This window comes from Herpailurus yagouaroundi, unplaced genomic scaffold (genome assembly GCF_014898765.1).
Source record: "Herpailurus yagouaroundi ecotype Mexico unplaced genomic scaffold, PumYag 182, whole genome shotgun sequence".
Taxonomy (NCBI): Eukaryota; Metazoa; Chordata; class Mammalia; order Carnivora; family Felidae; genus Herpailurus; species Herpailurus yagouaroundi.
This window is the reverse complement of record NW_024412413.1, coordinates 12,997,448-13,013,718: the sequence shown is the minus strand read 5'-3', so window position 1 is coordinate 13,013,718 and position 16,271 is coordinate 12,997,448. Positions and strand designations below refer to the sequence as shown.

Sequence of the window (16,271 nt, the reverse complement as noted above, 5' to 3'; positions counted from 1 at the left end):
CGGGGCTCCCATCTCACAAACCATGAGATCATGACTTGAGCCAGGATGAAGAATTGGAGGCTCAACCGACTGGGCCACCCAGGCACCCCTACCTAAGCAGAAGTTTAATAATGGATGGAGGTCACCCTCCCTTGACATTACAGAGAGCTGGAGGGAAGAAAGGGTTTACTTTCTTCAAAGTCAGTTTCCAAAGGGTCAGTTGCCAGAGCATATGGCGGGTAAGGGGCATCCCCCACCAAACTGACTTGGCCTGTTCTTCTGGCTTCCCAGGGTGTTTCCCGTGACTGTGTGGTCCTAGATGGGTCACCACTACTCAAGGATTCCAGCCAGGGAGCAGCCTGACCAGAACAGGTGCTCATCCACTGTTCTTGCTGGGGTTTCATGCCCCTGATTGAGGCCACAAGGGAGTAAGGGAGGAGACTGGGAACAGAAATGAACATCAGTAAAATCAAAGCACGCCGGGGTCTAGAAGCCAGATTCAAACTCCGAATGCCCTGCAGGGCTCTCAGGTTCCAGTGAGAAGGAGTCAGGCTCCCCGGCATGAAGGGCAACCCTGGGCTCCCCCTTCTTCTGGTCCATATCATGTAGTTTAAAATTCAATCATTTATGCAGCATCTGCAGAGCAAGGTATTGAGGAAGAAGTGAGATGCGGTTAATGGACTGAACGGGAAGAGAAAATGCAGTCTCTTTTTCTGCTCCTGGGAGAGTTACCATTTGGGGGAAGAGGGAGCAATAAGCAGGTAGAGAAAAGGTGGACTGAGGTCAAATCATGCAGTACTTTTTTATGTCATGTTAAGGACTTTGGCTTCCTGTTCAAAAACAATGGGTCTCGTGATAGATGCATTTTGCAAGTGGCTGAAAGATTTCCCATCTGGTGGCCTCAGGGCTATTGCCCTCACAGTTTGGGATGAGTTTGTTCCAAAGCCCACTACCCAGCATTCCATGTCCTTACACCTGCTGTTGGCCCCACCCCTGCATGGAAGTTCTTCAAGTCAAAGTCACTAACAACTGCCACATCACCAAATCTGGTGGCCAATGCTGGGTCTTCACCTAAATTGTTTATCAGCAGAATTTGACACAGGGAGTGACTGACTCATTGAAATATCCTTTCTTGGGTCTTAGGACTGGGGAACCAAATGGGTTTCCCGCTACCTTCCTAGAGGCACCTTACCAGTTGCCTTTGTGGGATCTTTCCTCACTTCCTGAACTCTAAGTGTTGGGGCCTCTCCTCCTCCGCAACCCTCAGTCCAAGTTGCTCTCCACGTGGTTTCAGTCTATCTCAAAGCTTTAAATACCACCTCTGGACTGGTGATTTTCAGATTTCTCATTCCTTCTCAGAGCCCTTTCTCAAACTGCTGACTCCTATCTGCAATGCTTACCTGACCTCTCGACTCAGAAATCCGGGGGACATCTCAGACTTTGCACTTCCAACAACATAGTCATGATTCCATACCTAATCCTACATTTTCTGTATTCCTCCCCATTCTTGTAAATGGTACCTGCCCCATTCCTGTCGCTTAAGCCACAATCCTTGGAGATCCACTGACTCCCTTCTTCTCAGTTGCAGTGCACTGACAAGTCCTGTCTGATCTACTGAACGTGCCCGTGATCTGACAGCTCCTCACAGTCTCCACTGCCTCTGGACTTTGGTTGTAGCCCCTCCTGATCAGTGCCCCTGCTTCCAATCTTGCTTCCTTAGAGTCTAAAGTCCATCTGCAAGCAAGCAGAGCAATCTTTTACAGTTTTTGTTGGTTCGTGACAGTCTTCTGCTAAAACTCTCCCCTCACTCCCCTCACAGCACCCTTGGAGTAAGATCCCAAGTCCTGACCTGGCTTCTGAACCACCCCTCATTCCTCCCCCTGCTCCCGCTCTCTCCCTGCATCACCAGCTCCTGCCACACCGGCTTCCTCACCCTCCTCTTCAGGGCTTCTGCTCTTCCTCTGTCAGGAACACTTTCCCCAGCCACCCCACAGTTTGTTCCATCACCCCAAACCAGCTTCTGCTCCGATGTGACTTCCCCAGGGAGCAGCGCTTCCTGGACCATCTTATTTAAAAGAGCTTCCCCGTATCAGTTTCTTCATTTTTCTTCTTGGTCCTCACCTTCTACATGTTACATACCAGTTTGTTAATTTACTGTCTCTCACACCTCACAGGGACCTAAGTTTTAGGAGTGCAGGAACTGGCTTTTCTGCTTACTATTGTTTTCTGTATCTGACACAAAACCTGACACATAGAACTTACTCTATAATTTCTTGCGGAAAGAAGGGATGCTGGCTGTCACATACAGCTTATATGCAGACTCGAACGCATACATACACCGTAGTCCTCACATACCCTCTGAGGTACACTTTCACATCTATAGGGTTTCCACAAAGTCCCCATGTGATTGCTCCTAACATCAGGTAAAAGCTGAGACCAGCTCCAAGGGAGCACTGACATAGAAAAAGATGGCCAGAATAAAATTTGAAATCTGTGTGGGGAATGAAAGGGAGTGCACGGAAATTTTTCACTAGTCTGCATAAGGACTTTAAGGCTACCTAGGATGCTGTGGGACATACCAGGCACACTCCAACCCATACACACATTCTCACACCCCCATGTGCACAGATTCACACACATTTATCACCACACAGATACACCCACACAGACACATACCTATTCAGCTGTTCATACACTCTCATGACTCATGTACCTATAGGACCTTCCCGACACAAACCTACATACCGCATGCACACACATGCCCAGACACCAAACTTGTCCTTGTGGATACACCATCATGCTAATACACTCAAACACACTCATGCCCTAAGGAGATATTCACACTCACTTGCTTCTCACTTCCATCTCCACAAGCCAGCACACAAAAATGACTTACATGTTGCCAACTTACTTATCCACATGCACAGTCATAGAAGTACCTACTCTAATACTCTTAGATATTCACATATTCGCATACAGTTACTAGAACATTCAAGTCCATTTTTTGTAGCCCATGCACACTGAAGCGTGCGCCCACACACGCGCACGCACACACACATGCTTTAAGAACTAATCTAAAATGCCGCATCCTGTTGTTATGGCAACAGAAGCCCTCCAATCACCTAGGGAGGAACAAGCACACATGGAAACAAAAACCCAGGGCAGCTCTGCGGAGGAAGGTGGACCATGTGACTGTGAAGAAGGTGCTCTGAATGGAGGCCCTTCCTTCCCACTTCTTTGAGAAAACTGATGGTGTCAGATGGAAACTCCCCCCACTTCCTGGGGGGGGGGCCCTATAATATGCCTGTATCTATACTTTCACCTCCTTTCTCCCAGCCTCAGAGACAGTGGCCCTCCCTCTTCGGGTGGACATTCTCCACCTGTGCAGAGCATCTCCTGCCTTCCCGTCTCAGCCCACATGCTGCTGTCTGTGTTTGCTCTTGACTGCTTCTTCTGAGATGAAGAACCCGCTCCAGTGTTTTCCATGGCGAGAACCTCCTCCCCCAACCATTCATTTCCCTCCACTCCTCTCTCTTTCATCTTCAGAGCCAGGTTTCTCAAAAGAATTGTCTACATTTCCCTGTGTCTACTTCTGCACATGTCACCATCCAATCGCTACAATCAGGATACTCCTCCTCTGTTGACTAGCACTGCCCTGGCAGAGCCACCATTGAGCACCGTCTTGATGAATGCAGCAGATACTTGGATGTCCTCAGTGATGTTTATTCAGTTCCCTTCTGCCACAATTCTCCTCAGATCTCTGGCCATACCTTCTTAATTCAGCTGCTTTGGCAGCCTTGTCTTTCTCTTCTTGCCTCATAGATCTTCTTATTTCCCCCAGGGGCCTGTCCTGGCTTCTTCTGCTCTATTTACTCTGCATCCACTTGACATCGTTTACTCTTCATGGGTTCAACAACTGCCCAGAGCCGTTCTTTGAGTTTCAGACGTTATGTATTAAAACCTCACTGGGAACTTCCACGCAGATGTTTCTCGAGCCCTAAAAGTCTACTTAACTTAGTATGTCTCCCCCCAGATCCTACCCTTCCAGCCATGCTTTCTGTATCAGGTGGCTCTGTCACATACCTACCCTCTAAGCCAAGAATCTGGCCATCATCTTAGACTACTTCTCATTCATCTAGACCCAATTAGTTAGAAAGCCCTTAAGATTCCATGTTTTCCATCTCTAAAATCTGTTTTTCATTGCCTTCTTTCCCCTCCAAAGAATACAAAAGCATGTTATCTCTCATCCACCTATTTAAATCACCTAACCTTCCTGCTCAGGGGACTTGTCATCTTAAAATCCTTCTTTAGCCCACAGTGGAAATTTTGTACCCAGACGAAAACTCTTGCCTTCCTCTTGTTCTGCTGTCCCTTCCCCCCTGTACATGTAGGTCTTTAGTTCTGGCCATATGGATATTCCTAAATTCCTCTGATGATTTCTGGCTGTTCAAGCCTTCATGACTTAGTTCATGCTGCCTGGAATGACCTTGTTCCCTGTTTTCTCCATGGCTTCACCCTCTCCTTTGTTCCCCTACTTCTCCTGAGCAGGCTTCTATCACTGCGGCTGTAATACTTGAGTGCCATTATTGTGGGTCTTTCTTCTTACCGCATTGAAGCTTCAGAAGACAGGATGTTTCACTGTCTTAGACACCACCATATTGCATGAGTCTGTGCCCGTCCATTGTGTGCTAACAACCTGCTCAGTACTGTCATAGATGAAGTACTAAGTGGCATAAAGGCCATGGGAACGCCCAAGAGGGAGTGACTGACCCTGACCTTGGAGACGCATCCACAGCACTGTTGCTAAATCTCGACCTATGGGCTGAATCCAGCAGAAACATGGCTTGGTGGACACATATGGCGTTTGTAAGAGAACTGGGGAAGTCCCAAATTCACTACAGACCTACAATTCCCTTTCATTTCAATCAACACTTTCACTATTTTTGTTACCCACCTGATTCCTGAATGAATTTAAGTTCAAGACTTCTAATTTAGACCAAAAGAAGATTTGGGGCATACAAAGAACAGAAAGGGGCTCTTCTCTGTCGTACAGGGTGATGAAATTTTAGGGTGATAGTGGTGTTCATAGGGTCTGGAGCCAATGGCAAAGGAAGAATTCTTGAAGGCCTCTTTGATGCAAAAAGGTGATTTTATTAAAGCACGGGGACAGGACCCAAGGGCAGAAGAGTTGCCCAGGGACCATGAGGAGAGACTGGCTATATACTATGGAGTTGGGGGAGGTAAAGTCCAGGGGAAGTTTTCAGTGAGATTTTCATATGCTAAAGAAGACTCACAGGATACTGGAGGCCTCGCTGTTGTCAAGCTAACATTGTTTTTTCCCTCTAGCAAAGCATTAGCATTGAGATGTAGGGAGTTCCTGGAGAAAAGTCTTACTCTGCCAGCCTCAAGTATTTGTCAATGGGCTGCAGGCTATGAGGAAACTTAGTTCTATCTGCCATTTCCTTGTGCCTTTGTTTCCCACCTCAGAGTGGTTTAAAAGAGGGGCATCTTAAAATCAAACCTCCTGTATTTGAGTCAGAGATTCCTTGCTTACCAGCCACGTGTCATTAGGCAATTTATGTTCGCTTTCCTGAGCCTCAGTTTTCTTCCATTGTAAGCAGAGGGATACCGAAAGCGCCAAAATCATGGTATTGTAATAAAGACTAAAGAAGTAAATGCATACATAGAAAGCCTTTAGAACAGCACACTCCATGCATGTTAGTTAGCGCTTGCTGTCATTCAGTATTATTCATTGGGCGGACGAAATCTTAGCGGCAAAGGAGTCTGAAAGAATTTTGCATATTTGGGGAAAACTGAGCTGATTAGGACGGAGTATAAAATGAATGGGGGATACAAGGGATAGAGGTCAGGCCTCATTGCTTGTTTTGCTCATACCTAGATGAGGGCCAAAAGCAAAATAGTATCTTAGCATGGGTGTATGATTGCACATTAAGAGATGCATAATGTGCACAAGGCTCTCATTGGCGAGCGAGTCTGGCTACCATGTGCCTGGATAAGAATTAAAGGGGTTCGGGGCGCCTGGGTGGCGCAGTCGGTTAAGCGTCCGACTTCAACCAGGTCACGATCTCATGGTCCGTGAGTTCGAGCCCCGCGTCAGGCTCTGGGCTGATGGCTCGGAGCCTGGAGCCTGTTTCCGATTCTGTGTCTCCCTCTCTCTCTGCCCCTCGCCCGTTCATGCTCTGTCTCTCTCTGTCCCAAAAATAAATAAATGTTGAAAAAAAAGAATTAAAGGGGTTCATTCATGGGTCATGTTTTGAAATCCTCTTTTGCTCCAGGCACTGTACTAGGTACCTGTAAGATATCATTGAGCAAAACGAAGATCTTCTGACCTTACATTCTAGCTGGCAAAGAAGATTGGAAGTAAATAGTATGCACAACAATTAAGTGAGTTTTATGCAATGTATGAAATTTACATAATTCCTCATCTGTGGGGAATAGATGGAGTGGGAAGGGTGCAGGCAGGGGGGATTCCTATAGGACAACACTGTGGAGTGATTCAGGAGAGGGTGTTAACAGTAACACAGGGGGAGGAGGATCAGGCTTATCTCTAGTGCTTATAACCATTCAGTTTTTAATTCTGTCAGTATTTTATGATTTTTCCCATATTATTTGGGCTATTGTAAAGTTGCAAATTTTTCCCATATTATTTGGGCTATTGTAAAGTTGCAAAATGTATAAATAAGTTATATTTATACTATAAAGTATAACATTTTCTTTCTGAAGAGGTCTCTTCAGTTTTCAGGATGTGGGAATAAGGTTGTACGACATTGTGATTTGTCAGAAATATATATTTGTCTATCTGAATGACCAAATATATATTTCTAATGTATCTTTCTAATATGTATTTGATCTTTGTCCAATGTTCCTGACTCACTCCTAAAACCCTGGGAATTTCCGGTGATAAGGGCCATAAAAGCATCTTTTGTTATGTTAAGGCAACATTTGGAAAGCCATTAGGTAACCAGAGAGTGGGAGTGGCCGCCCGGAGAACCAACCAGGTGATTGGAGGATTGGAACTTACAGTCCCACCCACTGGACCTCAGGGGAGAGGAGAGGGGTTGGAGGTTCATCAGCCAAAGGCCTGAGACTGAGTCAGTCTTGACTGTGCAAGGAACCCTCCAGAAAAATCCAAAAGGACTAGGTTCTGGAGCTCCCTGGTTGGTGAACACATAGGGGAGAGGGGACAGTGTTGTCCCTGGAGAGGGCATGGAAAGCACCACACCCTTTCCCCAGACCTTGCCCGATGCATCCCTTCATCTGGCTGTTGACTCCTATCCTTTATCATATCCTTTAATGAACTAATAAACGTAAGTGTTTCCCTGAGTTCTGTGAGCTGCTCTAGCAAATTAAGGAGGAGGTGGTTGGAACCCCGGATCTGTAGCGAGTGGGTCAGAACCTCAGGTACCAGCGGGTGGCTTGCAACTGGCGTCTAAGATGGAGACTGAGCCCTCATCCTGTGGGATCCAGTGCTGTCCCCGGGTAGACAGCGTCAGAATTGAGTTGAAATCTTTAACACCCTGCTGGTGTCAGAGAATTGCTCAGTGTTGTGGGGGGAGGGTCTCTGACATTGAAATTGGGTTTGAGAACACTAAAAGAGGTTGGATTGTTGTTCTTGTTATTTACTATGAAAGAAACAAAATAATTTTGCTCCCTATTCCCATAAACAAGAATGCCTTGATATCTTCTTGGATTTCTATAGGGAAAAAATTTTATTCCAAATTTCAAACTGAAACACCTGAGAGAATCCTAAGACCCTACCATTTAGACACCCATTTCCTATAATAACTGCAGTCTTTAACTTTTAAATGAAATTATTAGAAGTGTGGAAAATTGCTTAGAGTTCCTGTAATGGGTTAAATTAATAAAACCAATTTAATCTTCCAAACTGCAGCTTTTATCTACTCTTAGTGTGTTTATTCAATCATAACATGCATCTATGCAGTGCCCAAATCTGGATGGTTTCAATAAAACTGGATTTTACGAACTGAAGAGTTCACATTCTGCAGCTTTGAAGGATTTATTTAAAAAAAAAAAAAAATGGTGGGCAAGAGGGTAGGCAGTGGCAGTGAAGTGTGTGTGTTTGTGGGTGTGTCTGTAGGGGTGTGGGGGTGTGACTATGTGTGGGTGTCTGTCTGTGGAGGAAGGAGTGTGTGTTAGGGTTTCTCAGCCCAAACACTATGACTGTTTGGAACCAGATAATCCTTTATTGGGGAGGACTGTCCTGTGCCTGCAGTATGTTTCCCAGCACCCCTGCCCTCAACTCACTAGAAGCTGGTACCACCCGCCTCCGCTGTGACAACTAAAAATGTCTGTAGGTATTGCCAAATGTCTCCAGGAGTAGAATCGGTCCTGGTTGAGAACCACTGCCCTGTCTCATGCCCTTGTTGAGCAATTAGCACCGCTTGACTTTATGTCACAGATTTATTTACTTGGTCTATCCTCTGGATCCTGGAGTTCTGTGATCCCATCAGCTCCATTACACTAGAGTGAAGCTCCATAGAGGGAGACACTGTCCCTCTGGCTCACTGTCGCATACCAAGTGCCTGGAACAAGATAGAAAACCAGTCAGTTTTGATTGCACCCATGAAAGAAGTCTTTCGGGGCGCCTGGGTGGCTCAGTCGGTGAAGTGTCCGACTTCAGGTCAGGTCATGATCTCACGGTTCATGGGTTTGAGCCCCAGGTTGGGCTCTGTGCCGACAGCTCAGAGGCTGGAGCCTGCTTTGGATCCTGTGTCTCCCTTTCTTGCTGCCCCTCTCCCACTCACTCTCTGTGTCTCAATCTCTCTTTCTCTTTCTCTCTCAAAAATAAATAAACATGAAAAAAAATTTTTTAAAAGAAAGAAAAATCTTTCAAAGGAGGCAAATCTGAAATGTCACTTAGACAGACCTTGTATGGCTTTGGTTAATTAAGTAACTTAACTCCCCTGCTTATCCGTTTTCTCATCTACAGAATGGACATAATAGTACCTACCTCATGAGCTTGTTCTGGGGATTAGATGTAGGGTGACCATACATTCTGATTTGCTTAGAACAATTTTGCTGGTGTCCCAGCCTAGTTATTAATTACTATTTTCACTCTCAAACTTGTCCTGCTTTGGCTGATAAATCATAAGGCAACTGTTTTGTGCTGGTCTCAGCCTGTCAATAACCACTGCTGTGATGGGACCAGCCCTGTGGTTTTCTGACCGAGGGATGTCTTTGCAGTGACCCTGAGGGAGATGGGGGGAGAAAATTAGGTTCATTACTTACTAGTCCTGGAACTTATATGGTACACTTTGGGCCACACAGCAAGTTCACAGATAGAGAGAGAAAGAGAGAGAGAGAGAGAGAGAGAGAGAGAGAGAGAGAGAATAGGCCTGGGGTTTTGCTTTCATTGGGGTCCAGCTTGGGCGCCTAGAGTTTCTCAGGCTGACTCTCTTTATTGGTGAATTTAAAACATAAGGACGGAATTTGAAGCACAGGAAGAGAAAAAACGAGGGGCCCAAATGGTCAGTTATCAAATCAAATCTCTAAAACAAAGAAGACAGGTGGGGGGTGGGCTCCTTACCTAGAGCAACTGGCAATGTGTTTGCGAAGGTAGCCCCCCCCTTTGAAGCCGATACCTTGCCAATCAAAGCTCAGGTCCGGGCTCTGCCATTACCAAAGGCCAGTGTCGGGGCTTATGCTACTGCAACTAAAGTGTTAGCGCCTGTATGCTGCTTAGAAAAGTGGCAAGGAGGACACAGTCCTTAGTTACTTATTATCTGGGCTGCCCTCTGGATTCCAACTGGCCCCCTCTTGCGGTTAGGATGATGTCCAGCTGTGCCCACTGGCTTCGAAGGTCCTAGATCTACCTGAGTGTTGTGGATTCTCCCAGAACCCTCTTTTTCCCTGATGCCTGCTCACTTAAAGCTTCAGTTACTCTAGCAACTCAGGATCTTCCGCAATCCTGGGACATTTAGTTCAATCTTTTTCCACCTGCAAAAAAGCCCTTCCCAAACTCTCGTGGGTCTAACCCTGACTTGGACTTACAGATCTTGGCTTAAATGTCACTTCTTCCTGGAAGCCAGCCCTCAATCCACAGACCAGCTTCCCTGGTTCTATGTTGCCACGGTACAGTTCCTGGTATCCTAATTTATGGTAATTAATGCTTTATAGTCTATCTTGGGGGGGGGGGGGGCTGGAGGTTGTGTGACCCTGTGGCTTGTGATATTTTCCTCTCTGCTCTATCCCTGGGATAGAACTCACATGAGGCAGTCAATAATTATATATTTATTGGATGAATAAATTAATGAGTTGATGTCAGAGCCTGTCTCTGACACTGCCTGTAAATTTGTGGCATTTACTTTCACCCTTGGAGACTCATCTTTCTCATTATGAAGTGACTATATCATCATCTTAAGAAGAAATTATGTACAGTGTCTTGCACATAGTAGGAGCTCGATATGTAGAAGTAGAAAGAGACCACCTCTTCCAAGCCAAACCTTCAACCCCTCTCAGAATTGCCACTGTACTCCTCCTGGTCGACCTCAAGAAGTGGGAGATGACCTCAAGTTCTCCCTAATCGCATTTGAAGGATGAGATTCTGATAATGAATGAAAGATGATTTTGTCATGATGGGGTTTCATTTTCATATTGCTAGGTTGGAAAGCAATTTCAATGGGGGAAAAAAATGTCATGTGTCCTAAATGGTTAATGATCCTCAGCAAGCAATCTGTCCAGCATGAGAAAGACTTCTTTTGCAATCTGACAGCTGATCTATAACCAGGTTCTGCTTGGCTACTGTCCTGACTCCTCCCCTGGCTCTCCATGGGGCTCACTGAACACCCTATGGAAGAAAAAAAGCCCAAACCTTTTATTACATGCATTTCTGATTTCCCAGAAGCTACTCAACAGAGGGGGACTGCAGTTGCCTGCCAGATGTTGCTTTATCTTGTGGGACAGGAATGCTTTCTTCACGTGTTTTGAGATTTATGTTTGTAAGATTAGAGCTGATGTATCCTTTCTCTTCCTTTCCTTCATTCCTTCAATAAACATTCATTTAGCAACTACTATCTCCGGGACCACGAATGCAAAGATAAGCTGCATAGTTCCTGCCACTCAGGCTCCCAATTTAATAAGGTATATTGAGCAATTAAGCAGACCATTGTGATAAAGAGTGGTGCTGCACTGAAAGGAAGTGCCTAGGGTGATGTCAGAAACCTGAGGGTAGGTGCCTAATTCTGTGCTGGGGTCAGTGAGAGCTTCCTGAAAGAGGTGTCCGCAAGGATACTCACAAATTAGGGAAGTAAAGCTATTTTAGGCAGAAGGAACTGCACATGAGAAGGGGCAGAGACTGAAGTAGCCTAGCATATGGAGAAGATAGTAAATTGCTCAGGAGACGAGTTTTATGTGCCAACCAGAGGGTAATAGAAGTGAGGACAAAGAGGTAGATAGGATCCAGGTCAGGAAAGCCTTAGATGTCACATTTAGGTGATTAAACTTACTTTAAGGCTATAGATAAAAGTTCTTTATTTGGGTCTATCTATCTATCATCTATCTATCTATCTATCTATCTATCATCTATCGATCTATCATGTATTTATCTGTCCTCACTGTGTGCATTTTTTACTTTTTTTAATATTGTCTTTTAACTAACAAAATTTAATTTTAACTTAACTAGATTATCCAAATGTTTCCAGTTAGTTTCTTTGTACCTACTTTATGTATTTATTTTTTAAATGAAGTATAGATGACCTATAATATTTTATTAGTTTTAGGTGTACGACATAGTGATTTGACAATTATATACATTATGAAATGCTTGCCATGCTAAGTATAGTTACTATTGGTCACCATCCCAAGTTACTACGATGTTATCAACTATATTCCCTAGATTGTGCTTTGCATCCACTTATTTATTTGATAACTTGAAGTTTGTACCTCTTAATTCCCATCATCTATTTTACCTATTCCCCTGCTCCCATCTTCTCTGGCAGCCCCCATTTTGTTTTCTGTGTTTGAGTCTGTTTCTGTTTTTGTTTGTTTGCTTGTGGATTCAATGATTCTGTTCTTTAGATTGCACATAAAAGTGAGATCATACAGTATTTGTCTTTCTCTGATTTATTTCACTTACCATAATACCTTCTAGGTCCCTCCATATTGCCACAAATGGCAAGATTTCGTTCTTCTTTATGGGTGTATAATATTCCATTGTATATATACCATGTCTTCTTTATCCATTCATTTATTGATGGACATGTATCTACTTTAACAAAACGTTGCTTATCCCAATGTCATGAATATACCTCATATATTTTCTTTTAGATTGATTTTTTTTATCTTTCACATTTGGATTTACTATCCCTTTAGAACTGACTTTTTTTTTTTTTAACATTTATTTATTTTTTGGGGACAGAGAGAGACAGAGCATGAACGTAGAACTGACTTTCTAAATGATTAAAAATTTTATTCAATAAGTTATAATTCATTACTGTCATTTTTTAGAAAATTTTTTATTTAATCATCTTTAATGCAGTGTAATTGACATATGATAAAATGAATGTAATTGAAGTGTACATTTTGATAAGTTTGACTTATGTGTATTCCCATGAAACCATCATGGTAATCAAGAAAATGAACATATAGATCATCTCCAAAAGTTTATTAATATCCTTGGTAATCCCCCCTTCCCAAACCTCTTTACCCCAGGCAACCACAGATCTATCTTCTTTCTGTCACAATACATTAGTTGGCATTCTTTAGCAGTTTATATAAATGAAGTCGATGGTATGTACCCCATTTTGTCTGGCTTTTTAAAAACTCAGCCTCATTATTTTGAAATGCATCAATGTTGAACATATCCATAGTTCAATCCTTATTATTGAATAGTAGCCATTTGTGTAGGTAAATAATTTGTTTATCCACTCCCCTCTTGATGGATATTTGGGTAGTTCTCAGTTTGAGATGATTATATGTAACACTGTTACGATCATTAGTGTGCAAGTCTTCCTATGGACATATACTTTCATTTATATCGGTAAATGTCCAGGTATTGAATATGTAAGTTGCTAATCTTTTTTAAATATTTAAATTTTTTAATGTTTATTTGGTTTTGAGAGAGAGAGAGAGAGACAGCGTGAGTGGGGGAGGGGCAGAAAACAAGGGAGAATCAGAATCCAAAGCAGGCTCCAGGCTCTGAGCTGTCAGCACAGAGCCCACCATGGGGCTCAAACCCACAAATGCAAGATCATAACTTGAGCCAAAGTCAGACATTTAACCGACTGAGCCACCCAGGCGCCCTGTAATTTGCTAATCTTTATTTCCAGTCAGTCATTTGCCTTTTTATTGTTCTAACAAATATCCTGAGTTTATTTTTTTAGATTTTACATTTAGTTCTATCATTCTTTTAGAGTTAATTTTGTGTATGTGCAAAGTATAAATGGAAGCTCTTAAATATATTGATAGATAATTGTTCTTGTACCATTTGTTGAGAACACTGTACTTTGTCCACTGAACTGTTTTTGCACTTTTGTTGAAAATCAGTTGACGACGCAAGTGTAGATCTACTTGTAGGAAATCTGGACTGATTCACTGATCTATTTGTCTATCTTTACACCAGTACCACGCTGTCTTGATATCTGTAGACTTATAATAAATCTTGATATCAGATAGTGTACAGCCTTCAGATTTCTTTTTCAAACTGGTTTGGCCATTTTTGGTTCATTGTATTTCTATATGCATGTTGGAATCAGCTACAAAATAATTGGGAGGGTTTTTTTTTTTATTGGTATTGTGTTGCATTTATAGATCAATTTGGAGAAAAACATCATTTTAAGTTAATAGGTTTTTCAATTTATGACACATCTCTTCATTTATTTAGGTCCTCTTCATACTCTTTTTGCAAGGTTTTTTAATTTTCCAAGTGCCTGTCTTGAACACCCTTTGCTGGTTTTATACCTGTGTGCTTTATATTTTTGAGGGATGCCCTTGAAAATAGTATTGTTTCTGTCATTTTATTTTTTGATTGTTCACTGCTGGTATATAGGAATAGAGTTGATTTTGTGTACTGATGTTATATCATGCAACGTTGCTAAATTCACATATTTGTGGTGGTAGTTTTGTGTAGTGCATGTGATTTTTTAAAATGTAAATGATAATGTTATTTGTGAATTCAGGGAGTTTTATGTCTGTCTCTCTGACTGGGATTTCTTTTATTTACCTTATACTGGCTAGAATTTTCAGTACAATGTTAAGCAGTGCTGAGCATGGACAGCTTTGTCTTGTTTTAGGGGACAAGTCATTTTTAGGGGATTTTAGGGGAAAATCATTTAGTCTTTCACAATTTTTTTAAACTTTATTTATTTATTTTTGACAGAGAGAGTGTGAGTGGGGAAGTGACAAAGAGAGAGGGAGACAGAGGATCTGAAGCGGGCTCTGTGCTGAAGTAGAGAGCCCGATGCGGGGCTCAAACTCACGAACTGTGAGATTATGACCTGAGCTGAAGTCGAACACTTAACCGATTGAGCCACCCACATGCCCCCTAGTCTTTCACTATTAAATGTTCCTTGTAGGTTTTCCATAGATACTTGTTATCAGGTTAAGAAACTTACTTTTTATTCCTAGTTTGCGGAGGTTTTGTTTTGTTTTGTTTTGTTTTTAAATTCAGGAATGGATATTGAATTTCGCAATGATTTTCTTTCTTTTTTTTTTTTTTTTGAGGTGATCATATGATTTTTTATTTTTAATCTGTTAATGTGTGAATTATTTTCATGATTTTCAGATGTGTAGGGCCAGCTGATGAGCAGTTTTGATTTTCATCTGTAACCTTAATTCCTCTTTGCCATAGGTACTACTCTCTTATTACTGCTGTAACAAACTACCAAAACTTAGTGGCTTGAAACAACATTTATTCTTTTACAGTTCTGTATGTCAGAAGTCCAAAGTGATTCTTAAAGTACCAGAATCAAGGTGTCCGTGGGGCTGGTTCCTTCTGGAGACTTCCAGGGAATCTGCTCCTTGCCTCTTCCAGGTCCCGGAGGCTGCAGGCATTCCGTGGCTCCTGGCTACATTACTCTAATCTCTGCTTCTGTTGACACATCACTTTGTCCTTTGTCTCTGACAGTCTTGTGTCTCTCTCATAAGGATCTCTGTAAATACAACAGTACCTGAATAATCCAGAATTATCTTCCCCATCTCAAGATCTGTAACTTAATCGCATCTGCAAAGTCCCTTTTGCCATAACAGTTCACACTCACAGGTTCTGAGGATTAGAATATGGAAATATTTGGGGTCTAATTATCTTACTTTTAAGTTCCAGAACTATGGTTCCATTTCATAGCAGATGGCTTTTTAATCTCCCTGAGGACATAACTATATTTATTCCGAAGTATTTTCTCTATATCCTCAATCACATTTGTTCTTTAGCGGGGAGGGCCAATTTTTCTGACATTCGGTCCTGGCCCTCTTTCAAGGTGCATGTCTGTTCAAATATTTGACTGCTCTTGGCTGGTCCAGTTTGCAGTTAAAGGGTAAACTGAACAATAGTGAAAGCTGGCACACCCTTTATTACATCAAATATACATCTCTATTTCCTCATCAATGAATCTACATTCTGGACATTCCAAGAGGATTTCATCAGTGATGACACATGAGCGAGAAGGGTGCATGTCTCCAGTTTTTGTGCTCTATCACCTGGGTGTTGTATCTTGATTCCCTGGAAATAGAACAGGCTAAGTCTCCCAAGATACACCTATACTTCTCACTACTTTGTGGGAGACTTTAAATGCAACCAACTCTTTCAAAAACAAAAGTGTATGTTTGTATGTATGTATATGCTTACACATTTGCCTCGAATTCTGCTATGTCTATTTCTCCGATGCCAACATTCATGCTAAGAGCCCTTCCAAAATAAGTCATTTGCTTGGTCTATATACTGGTTCTCAGGGTTTTTTTCCCCGAGGGCAGAAGATGGCCACGAGATATTCAATGTGCAGGATGTGAGCAGCTGTTGCAAATTTAGTTCTCTAGTTAATTTCTCTGATTATTTTCCCATGATCCCTGAAGATCTTTGTATTTGATGACTCTTAGCTTGGCATTTCTCTGGAGATTCTGTGGGAAAATCAGCTTTAGCATCAGTAGTTGTTTCTCTCCAGAGGTGAGTTTTTCTGTCCTTGTTTCTCCTTTAGACCAAGCCAGTCTGCCTTATTTTTCTTTCTCTTTGATGTCTTGTTTTTCTATGATTTATATCCATAAGTGGAATTGCTGGGTCATCAAGTATGTTCATCTTCAGCTATACCGTAATAAATATTGCC

The 16,271-nt window shown here is 42.5% G+C and overlaps 1 long non-coding RNA gene across 1 annotated transcript; it reads right to left on the bottom strand.

Moving 5' to 3' along the window:
• Positions 1–14,846: 14,846 nt before the first annotated feature.
• LOC121040442 (uncharacterized) lies at positions 14,847–15,520 on the bottom strand. The gene is made up of 2 exons (XR_005795295.1): positions 15,265–15,520; positions 14,847–15,107 (listed from the first exon to the last, which is right to left on the bottom strand). It is a non-coding gene; the product is annotated as an uncharacterized LOC121040442 (long non-coding RNA).
• Between the last annotated feature and the right edge of the window lie 751 nt (positions 15,521–16,271).